Raw genomic sequence first — 14,730 nt, forward strand, 5'->3', positions numbered from 1 at the left:
CTACCTGCTCTGAGGTCACCAGATGACATATGACGGTTGTCATGCTGTCTCCAATGTCTCACAAAGCCTCCATCCTCTGCCGATTTATAGTGACCCACTGCCTGTATTTCCTGGTATTACTAGGCATGTGGGTTCTCTTCACCATCTCTTCATCACCCAGGGACACTAGGGTAACCTCTACACTGTTTCCCCACTAACTTGGACCATCTCCTCCCCAAGCGCTACACTACCCAACTGCAGTGACTGCTCACTGGTGGGGGACTGTGCCTGCTTGGGACACTTGGCATCCCCTTGAAGCGCCCTTCCTACTGGCACTCATAGCACTTAGGAGGTGCCTTCACTGATGACTTACTGTCAGGGAAGCATTTCTTATTTTGCTGCTCAGGTGGTGATTGGGAGTTCTGACCTTCAGATTTAGTTTGGGGGCCTTTAGAGAATTCCCTGTATTTATGTTTGTCTCTGCCCTCCTTCTTCCAGTGGGAACCCTGTCCACCCTTGGGGTGCTCACACCATATACCTTCCTGTGGTCCCTGGTGCTAAACTAGTGGCCTGCCTCCTTAGCAAGTTCCCTGTGGTCAGTGAACTTACTATCAAACAGGTGTTGGCACAGATCTACAAAACAAAGACTGAACATGTGTTCTTTGCAATCAACTTTTATAGCCTCTGATAATCCTTTACCTCAATGCGCTTCACCCATCCCTCCTGTGCCATGCAAAAGGAATCCACACTATCCATCCAGGTCTGATAGGCCAGATTCTGTGTGTCCCTGAACTTCTACCTATACTTCTCAAGGGTGAGACCATACTTCCTGACAAGGGCTTCCTTCATGGGTAGATAACTCATCTTGTCTCCCCTCTCTATGGCAAGTAGGGCCCTCCCTTCACTAGGGGTATGCTCCCATAGACAAGCCCCCCTATCCTCCTCAGGGATATGAAGCATATATAAGCAATTTCATAAGCCTCAAACCACTTGTTAATATCATCTCCCACCACAACATTGGGCACCAGACTTTTCAGAATAAGGACCATCTTGTCTCCAGAAGACACTATAGGTACACAGCCACCATTACTGCTGGACTCCACCTGCTTAGCTCAGATATCCAGCTCTCAGAGACTTAGCTCATGGGCCATTCTCCTTTCTTTCATGGATAGTTTCCTCTCATCAAAGGCTCCCTCTCTCAGCCTCAGCCTTCTCCTTTACTGTCTACATGGCCATTTCATTTCCTCAATCCTGAGCCTGGCCATCTCCAGACTGAACTCTCACTCATTCCTCCTCTCTGCCAGCTCCTCTGGGGGAGGCTGTGGGAAGCTACACTGCTCCCTGCCCTGGCAGTGGGCTCCACTTCAGGGGTCAAGTCATCCCCATCACCTGAAGGCTGGATCTCAGGGAGTCCATCTCCTTGACCTTTCATCATATCATCACCTTATGTGGCTTCCACCACTGACTGATGGGCTTCTGCCCAGGCCCTCAGTTCCTTTTATAGCTCCACCTTCCTGGTAGTGCTTTTTTCAGGAAGTCCGCACTCCTTGCAGAACTCCTTGAACTGGGCCACAGTGAAGGCATCCAAGTTGACCAGCCCAAATTCCATCCTTGCAAGCGTGGTTTCAGACACAACAGTCAAGGGAACAATTTGGAAAAAAGAAAAAGAAGCCAATCAAGGAGAAATTAAACTCAAATTAGTCTTAGATATGGGATGGTAGTGTACACCAAATCCATGTATGGTACTTCACAAACACATGTCCTAATCCTCACCGCTGATCACCAATGTGACAAATTGGGTTGTTGTTTGACTGGGGTGTTAGCCCTGGCTAAGCAGCAACCACAGTTCTTGTCAGGGTAAGACACAAGCAAACCCTTAATGAACCTTAGCTCAATCCCCTGTTAGCTTTGCACAGAGCAGCCAGGCTTAACTAAGAGACAATGTGTAAAGAATTTGTGGAACACTCCAACAGTAAAATAGTGAAAACACCACACAGACAAAATAGAGCAGATTGTAATAAATAAAACAAAACCAAAGAGACAAAAATCCAATCAGTAGCACCGGAGTTACGACTTTTTATTTAAAGACTACAGTGAATACAGTGCCAAAAATGCACAAAGCATCAACTCAGGTAATCTGTTTCCACTGCACTGGGTCAAATTCAATAGTTCAGGCTGTCCACTATGGAGCCCAGATCAGATACAGTCCTAGGTTACTCCCACTGAAGGTTTACCTTCCGAAGTTCATACCAAGAGTCCCGTTTGTGTTGCAGAGGGCCGCAAGAAGCAGGGAAAGTGTTGTGGGATGCAGTTGGTGAAGCGCAAGGAGCCAGCTGGTGTTGGGGGTAGGCATTGCTGAAGCTTTGTATTGGCGATCCCCGCAAGCGGACGACCCCTCAGTGTAAAGAGTGGGACTGACGGAGATTTGCACTGATTTGAAGTGCAAGTGACAAGGTCTCAGTGGAAACTGCCTTGTTTGCAGATGTGAGGAGGCCAAAAGCTTAATTTCAGTCCTGTGAGTCTCACCAACGGTCCAGGACCTGAGAGGCACGACCTGGGGGGAAGGGGGGGGGGCAGAAACTCACCACAGCTGGGTCCAAAGGCTGGTTCAGAATGTTGGCGAGCCTTTTATGTCCCTGAAGCTCAGATAAGGATCCAACAGACTGGGACTTGGAGTCACTCTGGGGTCCTGGATTCAAGATCCAGTTCTCCTTCCCAAGATAAGAGGGCAGCCGGTAGCAGATCAGCAGGACAACAGTTCCTTTAGAACAGAAGTCCAGCAGAGTGGCAATCCTTATAGCAGCCCTGCAGTCCTTCTTCCTGGCAGAGTATCCACAGTTTGAGAAGTGTACTGAAGAGTTGGTGTCTGGGGTTCAGTATTCATACACAGTTTTGCCTTTGAAGTGGGTAGTAACTTCTAGAGTCATGCCTTGGAAATGCACAGAGGCCCTGCCTTTCTGACTCTATCCCTCATTACAACATTGGCGGTAAATCCCACTTACCCCCGTGCAGAAGACCGCCAACATACCGCCGCAGCTGTGGAAATCCGCTACAACTATTATGAACCACAGCTCAGAATCCGCCAAAATCTAGACACCCACACAAGTCCGCCACACCAAAGGTCAGTGATGAACTGGCGATAACAAAACCTCCACCGTCACGCCAACAGGAATACGCACACACTATCACGACCCACGAATCCACGTGGCGGTCTTTCAACCGCGGTATTCCATTGGCGGTACACACCGCCGCGCTCAAAATACACCCACATTTACAAAACACTACCAATTCCAAATACACACACCTGATACACATACACACACCACTCCCACACACCCAATACAATATAAAACACACACCCACATTACCCACAAACCCTTACAATGAACAATTTGGCAGAAGCAGAGAGACAGCAAAGCAAAGACCACACCAGCATACAGAGGCACACAACACCATAACACATACACATCCACGCACAAAACACCACGCACCCCTAAACATCACCCCACACATCACAACACACACCACCTCACACATCACCCACACCACCCCATGGCACCGCAAAGACACCCCAGGTTTTCTGAGGAGGAGCTCAGGGTCATGGTGGAGGAAATCATACGGGTAGAGCCACAGCTATTCGGATCATAGGTGCAGCACACCACCATAGCTATGAAGATGGAGCTATGGCGCAGAATCGTGGAGAGGGTCAATGCAGTGGGACAGCATCCAAGAACACGGGATGACATCAGGAAGAGGTGGAATGACCTACAGGGGAAGGTGCGTTCTGTGGTCTCAAGACACCACATTGCAGTTCAGAGGACTGGCAGCCGATCCCCGCCTCCTCCCCCACAACTAACAACATGGGAGGAGCAGGTCTTGGCTATACTGCATCCTGAGGGCCTCGCAGGAGTAGCTGGAGGAATGGACTCTGGTAAGTCAAATCTTAAGTACTTCATCCCCCACCCTACCTGCATGCTAATCACATACCCCCACCCTTGCCCTCACCCCCATCACTCCAACTCCTCACACATGTCCCAATATCACAAACCACACATCCCAAACCCAAGCCCTGCATGCAACACCAAAGCATGGACACCCATCACCAAAGCATGGCCACTGCACATACCCATACACCCACCTAAACAATTAACACACAAGGTCCTACACAAGAATGTAAGCACTGGGGGTACAGGGCTACCCACCCATTGCACACCATGGCACATACAGATGCAATAATCATGCCTTTACCCCCCTGCAGGACCCTACCCAACCTCACCGGACAGAAGGGTCCAGACATGTCCACTCAACCCACAGAAGAGGCCCACAGTGATGACAGCAGCTCTGTCCAACTTGATCTAGATGACCAGCCAGGCCCATCTGGGACCTCGGGACAGTCGGTTCCCCTGACACAGTCACAGGCCACCACAGAGCCTCCCCCCTCAGGAAACACCAGCACAGCACCCACCCAGCGGGCCCATACCTCTCTCCCCAGGACACGTCAAGCAGCAGTGTGTCCACCACTGCAGGGAACCCAGGCTAACCCACCACCCCAACCACAACAGGGACCTGGGGGCAGTGGCAGTGGGCACACGGTTCAGGGTACAGAGGCCCAGGACAACTGGGGAACTGGGAGGTCTGCTGTGCGACAGGAGGAGGACAGGCCCAGGGAACCCACTCTCCACGAGGCCATCTCCAACATCATGGGAGCGTACCATAATTCCCAGGAGACGATGGCAACAGTACTGGCCAAGTTTCAGGAGACCCAGCGGCTGCAGGAGGAACAGTATTTGGGGTTCAGAGAGGAACTCAAATCCATCAATACCACCCTGGGCACCATTGTAGGGGTGCTGAAGGACCTCGTGAACACCAGGAGGGACACTGTGGCACAACAAGGGGCCCCTGACACTAGCCTGAACGATGAACTGCCCACCACCTCCGCCGGGGCCAGTGGACAGGAGGCACCGCCACCGGACCACAACACCAGCACCCCACCCCCTGCAGATGGAGAACCCCCCGCAAGCGGTCCCTGAGATTCAGGACAAAGACAGAGAACAATGCCAAGACCCCCGCCAAGAAATTAGACCACCCTGAATGTCATCCTTCTGTCCCACTGTCCTGTCCATCCTTAAACTGCCCTAGCACCTCTTCCTATGCCCCTTTGAACAATGCACCTGTGAGACAAATAGACTGGACTCTGCCATGGACATTCCTCCACCATCACCCCTGACCATTTTACAACCCCCTCCTCTATTTAGCACTAAAATAAACACCCTTGAACCACAAAACAATCTGAAGTCAGTCTATGCTTTCACAAATGTGTATTTGCAATAACTGCGGGAAATAGCAATGTCTCTTCTATTGTCAACAAACCTATGTCACACAGCTCTAATCCATGAGGTAACATAGCAGAGGTCACACAGTGGGACCCACTTCTGTGAAATTGAAAGGGAAAGTGACAAATTAGGGTCCATACACTGGGTGAAAGTGACAGACAGATGAGAGGTCGAACAGTTTTATCAGATGTAGGAGGCAATGATGTCTTCTTACCTGTGTCTCACTGGAAGTATTGTTGGATCACGGTGTTTCTGTTGTCTATGTCCTCTTCTTCTGCCTCCTCTTCTTCACTGCCCACAGGCTCCACAGCTGCCACAACACCTCCTTCAGGACCATCCTCCTGCAGAAAAGGCACCTGTCGTCGCAAAGCCAAGTTGTGAAGCATACAGCAGGCCACAATGATCTGGCACACCTTCTTTGGTGAGTAGTAAAGGGAACCACCTGTCATACGGAGGCACCAGAACCTGGCCTTCAGGAGGCCGAAGGTCCTCTCTAAAACCCTCCTAGTTCACCCAGTTTCTATACACCTGTTCACTCCTGCGGGGGTGCCAAGGCCACATGTGTCCCACCAATTGCACCTATGATATTGGGGATATGTCCAAGGGCATAGAAGTCACCTTTCACTGTAGGCAAATCCTCCACCTGAGGGAAAACGATGTAGCTGCGCATGTGTTTCAGCAGGACTGACAGCACTCTGGACAACACGTTTGAGAACACAGGCTGGGACATCCCTGATGCTATGGCCACTGTAGTTTGAAAAGACCCACTTGCCAGGAAATGGAGTACTGACAGGACCTGCACTAGAGGGGGGATTCCTGTGGGATGGCGGATAGCTGACATCAGGTCTGGCTCCAACTGGGCACACAGTACCTGGATTGTGGCACGATCAAGTCTGTAGGTGACTATTACATGTCGCTCTTCCATTGTCGACAGGTCCCCCAGCGGTCTGTACACCGGAGGATGCTGCCATCTTCTCACCTGCCCCACCGGACGTGCTTTATGGATGAGAACAGTGATCAGAGGGTCAGCCAACACTGTGGTACAAAATAAACAACTTTATTGCACACAATTGTCAATCCGCTATGTGCCTGTCTTAGTGTGTATGCAAGGACTAGATATGTGTGACGCATTTAAAATTAATGCCATGTGGCACCCTGAAATGGCGGCTGCCTGACCGGTAATGTGGGACAAGGGGATATGAGGTAACTGTGCTGCCGTTGTACACCGTCACGGTAGGCGGTCGAAGACCGCGGCGCAATCCTGCATTGGTTAACATTGGACCCTATTGGTCGCAGGAGCCAATGACGATGTTTGCCGGCGGTGACGGTACGCACCGCTGTGGACACGACTGCCATTTTCTCACTGTTCACTCACTTGATACCTGATCTTCGACAGGAGAGGACCTACACTGCAAGTGCTGCTGTGACCTCAGTTTGGAAGGGACAATGGCTCAAGTGTTTGGGGAAAGGGCCAATGCCTTCACATCGGAGGAGTTGGAGAAACTAGTGGATGGGGTCCTCCCCCAGTATACGCTACTCTACGGTCCTCCAGACAAACAGGTGAGTACACTATGAGCATGCTGTATGGGCAATGCCTGTTTGGAGTGGTGTGGATGGGAGATGGGGGGGAAATGAGGCATCCATGATACTACAGTGAGTGTATGTGCGTCAGGGCAAGGGTGGGAACGTGGGCCAATGACTGTGACGGTCCGGACGGTTAATGTTTTACCTTTTCCCCTGTACTATTCCTGTAGGTCAGCGCCCACCAGAAGAAGGATATTTGGCGTGCCATCGCCAAGGACTTCCAGGCCCTGTTGGTCCACCACAGACAGAGCACCCACTGCCGTAAAAGATGGGAGGACCTTCGCTGCTGGAGCAAGAAGACGGCGGAGGCCCAGCTGGGGATGGCCTCCCAACGTGGGAGAGGTGCCCGTCGTACCATGACCCCCCTGATGTTCCAGACCCTGGCGGTGGCGTAACCGGAGTTGGATGGGTGCTTGAGGGCATCACAGCAGCCACAAGGGGGTGAGTATAGTCACATCCATCTGGCTCTGCGCGCATTAGGAGGTGTCTTCTGTGGGTTCCCCTAGGCTAGGGCGAGCCTTGTAGACAAGGACCCTTTGTGAGGCAGGCTAAATGGCACCCCAACCCCACCAGTAGTGAGAGCCATCTACACCTAGTCAGGCTCCTGTGACTTCCATGTGTGCAGCAATTGGGCATAGGCCATGCACCCCATGTCCCTGTGATAAATTAGGGAACTCTAAGTGCATGGCGTAGTGCAGAGGGCTGCTGTGTCTGTAGTGTCCGCCAACGGTAGCGGTGTTGCATGCACTGAACATGTCTTTCTACTTTATTTCCCTCACCCTTTTTGTGCTCTCCCTGTTCTTGTGTGCATTACCATCATCAGGCGGAGGAGCTGTGCCGCTGGAGCAGGAGGAAGCTGCATCCCACACGGCCCTGGAGGGCGAGACTATGGAGTCAGAATTCACCAGTGGGACGGAGGGCGAGGGGAGCTCCACGGCGGGGACTGGAGCAGAGACCAGCAACACCGACTCCTCCTCTGATGGGAGCTCCTTTGCGGTGGCGGGCCCCTCTGTGCCCTCCGCATCTACAGGTACAGCCGCCACCCCCCCTACCAGCACTGCCCTCCCAGCAGCCCCTCAGTGTGTGCCCCATGGCCGCTCACCCAGGAGTGGGGGCATCTCCTTTGCCCCAGGCACCTCAGGCCCGGCCAGAGTCAGCCTTGCTGCCCTCAGTGAGGAGGCCATTGACCTCCTCAGATCCCTCACTGTTGGGCAGTCTACCATTCTGAATGCCATCCAGGGTGTAGAGAGGCAGTTGCAACAGACAAATGCATACCTGGAGGGCATTCATTCTGGCCAGGCAGCCCAACAGCGAGCATTTCAGACTCTGGCCTCATCACTGATGGCAGCCATTGTCCCTGGGTCCAGCCTCCCCCCTCCAACTTCCTCCACCCAGACCCAATCCCCAGTACCTCAGCCTATCCCAAGCACACCATCAGACCAGCATGCACACACCTCAACACACAAGGGTAGCTCTGGCAAACATAAGCACCACACATCCCACAGGCACTCACACAAGCATCATACCCTTGCACACATACCAACATACACTGCCTCCACTGTGTCCCCCTCCTCCACGTCTCCCTCCTCCCTCCCTGTCATGTCTCCACTCACACCTACATGCACTACATCTTCAGCCACTACCTCCATCACCAGCATGCCCATCACCACACACTGCTCACATGCATTCACCACCCCCACTACCATTCACATATCCCATGTGTCCTCTACCAGTGTGTCTGTGAGCCCTCCTCCCAAAGTACACAAATGCAGTCACACACCCACCCAACAGCCATCTACCTCACGACAGCCTCCAGCCCATGCACCTTCACCCAAAGTCAGCAAACGGACACCTCCTACAACCACTAACTCTTCCTCCACTCCCAAACCCCCTCCATCTACCCATCCCAGTGTGTCTAAAAATCTTTTCCTATCAAACCTTGACCTCTTCCCTTTACCTCCTCCACCCCTTCCATCCCCTAGGGCCCACCTTTCCAGGTCCCAAACCAGCACCTCAGCCACCACATCACCGGGCACAATCGTGCCAGCAGTAACCGGCTTCTGGAGTGCGCCAAGCAGCAGGGCTGCCAGTGTCCCAAGGAGCGAGGCCAAGGACATTCCCCCACCTCCAAAACAGAAGAAGTTGCCCACATCCTGGAGGGAGAAGGCCAAAACACCTGCCACCAAGGGCTCAGCCAAGACAACAGTTGGGAGTGGCAAGACAGCTGCGCCACCATCCAAGGTGGGGAAGAGCCTGAAAAAGAAAGGCAAGTCGCCGCCAACCTGCACGGCGGACAAGACCGCCACCAGCACCGCCACATGCACCGCCGCCACGGCCACCAGCACCCAAGATACTGAGCCCTTCACCAGCACCGCAGACATTGTGCCCATCAGCAGCACCAAGGTAAGTGAGCCCGTCACCAGCCCCGCCGCTCATGACACCGCCGCCAGCATCGAGGTCAGTGAGCCCGCCACCAGCACCGCCTCTCATGACACCGCCGCCAGCACCGAGGTCAGTGAGCCCCCCACCAGCACCGCTGCTCATGACACCGCCGCCAGCACTGAGGTCAGTGAGCCTGCCACCAGCACCGCCGCTCATGACACCGCCGCCAGCACCGAGGTCAGTGAGCCCCCCACCAGAACTGCTGCCCAATGACTGCCGCAAGCACCGCCGCTACTGAGCCCGCCGCCAGCACCGCCAGTGGCCACGCCACATCCTGAGCCAGTGGCACCACCGCAGACATGGCTGCCATCCCCAGTGGTCATTCATACGAGGCTGGTGGTCAGTTCTAGGAGCCTGGGCAGCTTCCATGTTGCCCCACCGTCAATGGAGTATCACATCCACTACCTCAGTCCTTGGCAGGATGAAGCACTCTGGGCACAAAGCCCCCTCCAGAACCAGTGGAGTATCACATCCACTACCTCAGTCCTTGGCAGGATGAAGCACTCTGGGCACAAAGCCCCCTCCAGAACCAGTGGAGTATCACATCCACTACCTCAGTCCTTGGCAGGATGAAGCACTCTAGGCATAAAGCCCCCTCCAGAACCAGTGGAGAAAGGCATCTACTACCTCAGTCCTTGGCAGGATGAAGCACTCTGGGCACTAAGCCCCCTCCAGAACCAGTGGAGTATGACATCCACTACCTCAGTCCTTGGCAGGATGAAGCACTCTGGGCACAAAGCCCCCTCCAGAACCAGTGGAGTATCCCATCCATTACCTCAGTCCTTGGGAGGATGAAGCACTCTGGGCACTAAGCCCCCTCCAGAACCAGTGGAGAAAGGCATCCACTACCTCAGTCCTTGGCAGGATGAAGCACTCTGGGCACAAAGCCCCCTCCAGAACCAGTGTAGTATCACATCCAATACCTCAGTCCTTAGCAGGATGAAGCACTCTGGGCACAAAGCCCCCTCCAGAACCAGTGGAGTATCACATCCACTACCTCAGTCCTTGGCAGGATGAAGAACTCTGGAACAAAGCCCCCTCCAGAACCAGTGGAGAAATGCATCCACTACCTCAGTCCTTGGCAGGATGAAGCACTCTGGGCACAAAGCCCCCTCCAGAACCAGTGGAGAAAGGCATCCACTACCTCAGTCCTTGGCAGGGTGAAGCACTGCGGGCACTAAGCCCCCTCCAGAACCAGTGGAGACTGTTATCCACTTGAGAGACTGTGGCTTTGCACTCCCCAAGATAAAGCAGTGGGCAAACCACCCACTGGAGAGACTTGAGAGACTGTGGTTTTGCACTCCCCAGGATAAAGCAGTGGGCAAACCACCCACTGGAGAGACTTGAGAGACTGTGGCTTTGCACTCCCCAGGATACATCAGTGGGCATGGAGCCCCCTCGTGGAGCTGGCGTTGTGCACTCATCCGGCTGACGTGCCCCCCTTCCCTTCCCCCTGAGGTGCCTGTTTTATTTCGATCTGATGCCCCTGCAGTGTTCTCTCCGTTTGGATCCGGTATCTTGTGGGGGACTCGCCCATGCATTTTGGGCCCAGTGGTCCACGGACTATATAGGTGCAGTACCTGAACTTGAATTCTTGGTGTACATATTTGTTAATAGTGTATATACATTTTTGAGTAATGCATTTTTCTTGATTACATTAGTTCAAATCATTTCCTTTTGTCCTTGCCTTTTTCCAGGGGGGTGTGGGGGGGGAATGTAACGTTTCATCATGTATTTGTATGTGTGCTGTTGTGGGTGGGGGTGGGGGTCTTGTGTGTGTGTGTCACTCTCTTTTCCCTCCCCCCTCCCCTGTGTTGTAGGTGCAGTACTCACCGTGGTCGTCGCCGCCGTCGGCCGTGCTCCTGGTAGAGTAGCAGGAAGACAATCGCAGGGAGTATTTGGAGTTCCGGCTCCATGGAGTCCTGGTTCCTCTTGGGGGTGTGTAGAGGTGAGTGTTTTCTCTTCCAAGTCCTGTTTCCTCTGTGTTTTTGTTCGCGTTGAATCGTGGTGGATTGGCCTGTCATAATAGTGTGAGCAGTACATTGTCTTCCGCCTGTCTGTTGGCGGTGACCGCCAAGCTGTTTGTTTGTACGGCCTTGGCGGACGGAGTGTTAAAGTGGCTGTCTCTGTGGTCGTGATTACATTTTTTTTCCGCCAGCCTGTTGCCGGTCTTACCGCCGCTTTACCACCGAACGCCAGGGTTGTAATGAGGGCCTCTGTCTCCATACTAACCACAGGTAGTATGCAGCCTTTTGTGTGAAGATAGGGCACAGCCAATTCAAGTGGAAGTGGAGATGGGCCCAGCTCCTCCACCCATCCTGACAACAATGGCCCATCCGGTCACACCTAAGCTCCCCATTGAACATGGCTGGCTGGGAGGAATACACAAAGCCCAACTGTCAACTTCATCCAGTCATGTGAGCCAGAGGCTTGCTGCAGGCACCAAATAACTAAGGGCCCGATTTAGAACTCAACAGTGATGGATATTCCATCTGCCGAAATCTAAATCTAATAGGACATAATGGGATTTAGATTTCAGCAGATGAGATATCCGTCACCGTTGTGACAGAGAAACCTGTCGGCTGAGCTCCAAATCAGACCCTAAGGCAAGAAAATACCAACTTTCTAAAAGTGGTATTTTCAGAGTTGCAATTTAGGATCTGACTTCAGTATAAGAAGTTAGGATTTTAAATTGTGATTCCAGAGACACCAAACATAAGCTGGTCACCTATTCCCATTTGGAAATTACACTTATAGGAGGTAATGGTAGCCCCAATGTTATTCTATAAGAAACAGAGGCATTGCATTAGTGAAAACAATGATTTTAAGAGTTTTTTACTACCAGGACATGTGAAACTTAAAAGTACATGTCCAACTTTTTTAACACATTGCACCTTGCCCTCTGGGCTGTCCAGGGCCTACCCCAGAGTATCTCATATGTATTAAAAAGGATGATTTGGGCTTGGCAGATAGCTTATTTTGCAAGGTGGTCAAAATGGCAGTTAAAACTGCACATACACAGGTCTAGGGCATGTTTAAGGGGTTACTTGAGTGGGTGGCACAATCAGTGCTGTAGACTCACAAGTAGCAATTAATTTACAGGGCCTGGGCACATGTAGTGCTAGGGACATTTTAGTACATTAAGGGGGTCATTCCGCCGGGGCCGGGGTCGGCGGGAGCACCGCCAACAGGCTGGCGGTGCCCCGCAGGGCATTCTGACCGCGGCGGTTTGGCCGCGGTCAGAACAGGAAAACCGGTGGTCTCCTGCCGGTTTTCCGCTGCCCTCAGGAATCCTCCATGGCGGCGCAGCTTGCTGCGCCGCCATGGGGATTCCGACACCCCATACCGCCATCCTGTTCCTGGCGGTTCGCCCGCCAGGAGCTGGATGGCGGTATGGGGTGTCGTGGGGCCCCTGGGGGCCCCTGCAGTGCCCATGCCAATGGCATGGGCACTGCAGGGGCCACCGTAAGAGGGCCCCACAAAGAATTTCAGTGTCTGCTAAGCAGACACTGAAATTCGCGACGGGTGCAACTGCACCCGTCGCATCTTCCCACTCCGCCGGCTCCATTCGGAGCCGGCTTCCTCGTGGGAAGGGGTTTCCCGCTGGGCTGGTGGGCGGCCTTCTGGCGGTCGCCCGCCAGCCCAGCGGGAAAGCCAGAATGGCCTCCCGCCCGCCGGCCTCGGAATGAGGCCCTAAATATGACCATTGGGTATAAGCCAATGTTACCATGTTTTATGGAAAGGGCACAGGCACTTTAGCACTGGTTAACAGAGGTAAAGTACACAGAGTCCTAAGGCCAGCAAAAACAAAGTCAGCTAAAACAGGAGGATCGAAGGCAAAGCGTTAGAGGGAAACCACACCAAGGGTGCCAGGTCTAACAGCTGATATTTTGGTAGGAAGTATTTTGAACATGGCATTGCATGTATTGGTATAACCCTGTCAATAAATCTTCTAGGTCTTGGGCTGATTAAGAACATTGGAACAGCAATTCTGTGCCTTATTCTTGGGAAGCAATAGCAAAATGTTCTAATAAAATACATTGAGTCAATCTATCCAAGACAAGAGTTCAGACTCAGTTTACACTCAGGAGTGAACCTTGTTTTCTATGTGAAATGATCTCACATAAATACATCTTGTGCTTCTACTGTCAGTGCAAACGATTTCAAATTCACAAAGACCAATCATTAATGGATATCAGGATAAACCTGTTGAAAACAATGTGAGGGTATATCATACCCTATTGCTAGCACATTATCAACTGTAATTCCTCAGAAATCACTTATGCAAAAATGAGGGTGTGCACGATGCTTTGCAAACACATAGAGATAACTATTGATTCTTGTACTGCTGTTAGCTCAGCTGAGGAACTGTTTCAGTTGCAAGCATGATTCTTTTAAGGCATTGTTATTCAAATTAGTCCATGTTTCAGTATTTGGCTGCAGGTCTCCAACCAAACATTGAGTAGTTACTAAATATGTAAATTAAAAGGTGCAAGACTGATGTGTATAAGCTGGATAGACAAGCATTTTACACACACACACACACACACACTTCAGTTGCCATAAGTGATGGAGTGTATTTCTTCATTTGCGAAATTAAATACATTCATTAACAAAGGATGATTTACAATGTAATAATGTGTGCATATTTACCAAATAATTTGTAGTGGGTAAGCACACTTAGCAGCTATAAGCAAAAACTTGAGTTAACATGTTGTAATGAATTAAGTTAGCATAATATTATTGCCATTTTGAATGTTGACTTTACGCGCTTAAGTCTAAGAGGCCTGCTAACTTATTTTTACTGTGTATTTACAATAATTGTTTTTCTCTTTTTCTTCACACAGCAGATTTTTTCCAGAAGGCGGAGGCAGGTGGAGCTCAGTCAACATGAATGAAGGACAAATGTAATTTCCTTCATGTGGATCAAGAACACCGGTCCGTATAAGCGCTTATAACAAGCCAACTGGTGTAAGTCACAGATCTTATAGGAAACAGATTCAAAACTGATTTGAATCTGGCTGGGGTGGCGTGGTGAGGAAAAAAAATGATGAATTTAACACAGATCTGTGACTGAGGGTGAGTGTTTGCAAAGTTACAGCACTCTGTCCATCTTTTTGTGTTGCTTTAGTTGCTCAAAGTCGCCAGGGTAACCCACTGTAGGTCATCAGTGGTGTGGCTAGCAGTCAAGTAGTGATTGCTCATCCTGGTTGTAACCTTTTTGCACCAGCTATGGCTTCTGTGCTGTCCTATCCAGATACTGATTTTCCTCCTGCTCATTCCAATATATCTCAAGTCACATGGAGAGGTGATCATATACATTACATGTAATGTATTTCAGTAAGTCTGTCTTCTCAGAACCTATTGTCTTTCTAGACCTAATCAGTGGTCT

This window comes from Pleurodeles waltl, chromosome 2_2, assembly GCF_031143425.1.
Source record: "Pleurodeles waltl isolate 20211129_DDA chromosome 2_2, aPleWal1.hap1.20221129, whole genome shotgun sequence".
Classification (NCBI taxonomy): domain Eukaryota; kingdom Metazoa; phylum Chordata; class Amphibia; order Caudata; family Salamandridae; genus Pleurodeles; species Pleurodeles waltl.